General features: G+C 46.5%; 1 pseudogene; it reads right to left on the bottom strand.

The window, feature by feature from the left end:
• Positions 1–2,204: 2,204 nt before the first annotated feature.
• LOC136660939 (5S ribosomal RNA) lies at positions 2,205–2,319 on the bottom strand (annotated as a pseudogene).
• Positions 2,320–2,893: the final 574 nt, after the last annotated feature.

Below are 2,893 nucleotides of genomic sequence, written 5' to 3' on the forward strand. Positions count from 1 at the left end.
TGGAGTAAATACAGCACACAGCAGATGAAATAGAGCCTTCAGCAATATGAGATGGTGAGAGGGGAGGGTCTTGGGCAGGGGTCCCCATTTCTGCCCAACGTTGCATAAATGCAACAGGGATCAAATGTGTATACCTCTGGGCTGGACAAAAATGGGTTAACCTATGAGAATTGTGAGATTTGGGGGGACACCAACATGACCCTGTTTTTGTCTCCAGAATGTTGGAGGGTATGGAAGGAAGCCACAGAGAAAGCATCACAGACAGTGGAAGATCACAGACAGTGGAAGATGAAAAGCTCTGATTAATCGGAGTTGTATTTTTAGCCTCCAATCAAGCCATTAATCACTTAATTGCTCCAATTAATCAGTTAATGCTCTGAGCCTTCTGTTTCTGTTTGGAGAGTCTGTACTCTGCTGCCAACCTAGCAAGCTGGGTTGCAAAAAAGTTACCAGTTTCTAATTTGGCCTGGAGTGGGCAGGCCATGAGATGATTGTCAGCAGTATACAAGTCCGTGGCCGCAGAGTAAGCTCAGTGAAGAGGTAGGCAGAATCTATTAACTCCAATGCCTTTGTCTTAAAGAACTTGGCAATGAAAGAAACCTAAAACTCAGAGCTGAAAGTGACACCATTTGGGTTGCACCCTCATTCCTTCCCCCCCCCCAACACAAACTTGAGCCAGAAAAGCCATTTTGCAACTAGCTGATAATTAAATAGATGTAGGAGAAAATCTCCAGTCATTTATTGTCAAGTGAGAATGGGTGGCAACATGCTGGGTGTGAGAAGAAGGAGTGGGAAGGTCAACTGCATTCTGTGTCTAAACTGCAGTCATCTGGGATGGTCATTCTGGATGGCCACTAAGGAAAACAGGGCAAGGAGGACATGCTGCTCTGATCCAGCAGGGCTCTTCTGAAACCTCCATGTCCAGCAGCAGCCTCTCTCTGAATACCAAGTGATCATGGAGCAAAAGCTGAGTGAGTTCTGTGGCCTCCATCTTTGCTGGTGGGCTCCTTAGGGGCATTGGCTTGGCCACTCTGGATGCTAATGCAGAGTCAGCCAGACTAATATCCACCCCTTTTTTATCTGGGCTAGGGAAGGCAAGGACTTTGGTGCAAGGGTCATTGGTTGCTTCCTACTTTTTCTGATAGAAGGGAAGGAATATCAATTATGGATCCTTTCCAGATTTATTCTTAAAGAAATTAAGGCACTCACACTGGCTATGCAAAGAAGGTCATAGTACCCCAACCTCACAGAAGTGCTGAATATGAGCAATCTGATCAGATGACAGGGAGGTTTCATCCTAGTCTTAAAATGTCCTTGGAATTCATGCAAGGAATATTCAGAATTGGTGAGGGTTTATTTTAAACAACACTGCTAATTTTATAATCACATTATGCTAGGCAAAACAGAAGAGATTTGTTATCTTGACTCTTTTCCAACCCTGAACCCATACCCTGAACACCATATGCTGGTGGCAGTAGTAGCACCCAATGGACAATTATGGCTGGATGGGGTTGCCATGGAAAATCCCAGTATAGGACTCTTTCTCAAGGTCCCCAACAACCTGGTGCTAACACTGCAGTTAAAACAGCTGATATAGTAGCCCAGAGTCTGGTCCCAATGAAAAGGAAGCATTTGGGTTTAATGAACAGACCCAGATTTCACCACACTGGAGCCTGAGCCTGCCAATCAGAAAGCCCCCAGAACTGAAGGGCCTGATGCTAGCACCTACCGAGCTCTTATGGAATCCCCTTTCCCACACCCTGAACTTCCCCCAGCTAGTGCATCAGTCCTGGCAATGGTCCTGGCTGCCCTCTGGCTTACATCTCTCCTCTCCCCAGGTAAGGAGGCAAAATCTAGGAGGGGTCAACCAGGCCCATGAGAGGGGGTAAGTTGTACCCAGGCCCAGGGTTAAAAAGGAGGTTTAGGAGCCAAAGGAAGGGGCCTGATCTTTGAGGACCTTACGTATTCCAAACTCACACAGACTCACGAGAAGGGGTTGAAGGGGTACATCATACCTGGACCCGGGATCAAAAAGGGAGCCTGAGAGCCAGAGGATGGGGACCAGAAATTTCCTGGGATCTCAAAATGTTTGCATATATAGTGTAAAGACTAGCATCCACATTTTGTGTAAGCCTACACAACTTTCTATATTGTAATTTGTAGAAATTGGTTGGCAACCTTCAGTCTCGAAAGACGATGGTATAAGCCTACAGCACCCGGTATTCCCAGGTGGTCTCCCATCCAAGTACTAACCAGGCGTGACCCTGCTTAGCTTCCAAGATCAGATGAGATCAGGTATGTGATCCAATGATCGTAAGACATTATGATGCAGTGGAGAGGGGCCCCAAAAAGAAACACTGTGCTCCCAAAAGGGCCCTAAAAGAAACGTCAAGCCCCCTGATAAATTCCTCTCTGAGGCCCTGGTCAGCTCATCTGGACCTGAAGGCATCGGAGTCCAAATTCCTTGAAAAACAGGGTAGAAGATCTAGTACCAGGTCAGAACTCAGCGGTGGCTCCCAAATGATCTGACCTTTACCTTACCACCAGCAGAACAAACAAGGATGTTTTTGGCAAACTGGCAATCCTAGCAGGCTCATCCAGAACCCAGCCTCCACCATGATCTTAATGAACAGGCAGTTCATACAGAAGCAGGAAGTCCTGCAGACATAATAGCTTTTTTTGCATGCAATCTCTTGGAAGAGGCCAAGATCTCAGTCCGCAAGATCAGTATGTAGGTGTGCTCTATAGTATGGCTCCATTTGTACAGGTTCTCTAGCAATTTCCAAATACCCAGTAATGTCTTGGTGCCACTTGATTCCCTTGATTCATCAGCAGGTAGGCCTCAGAGCAAAAAACTAGCTATGGGGCCATGGCTTTGTCTAGCTAAGCATTG

Source organism: Tiliqua scincoides, chromosome 9, assembly GCF_035046505.1.
Source record: "Tiliqua scincoides isolate rTilSci1 chromosome 9, rTilSci1.hap2, whole genome shotgun sequence".
Classification (NCBI taxonomy): Eukaryota; Metazoa; Chordata; class Lepidosauria; order Squamata; family Scincidae; genus Tiliqua; species Tiliqua scincoides.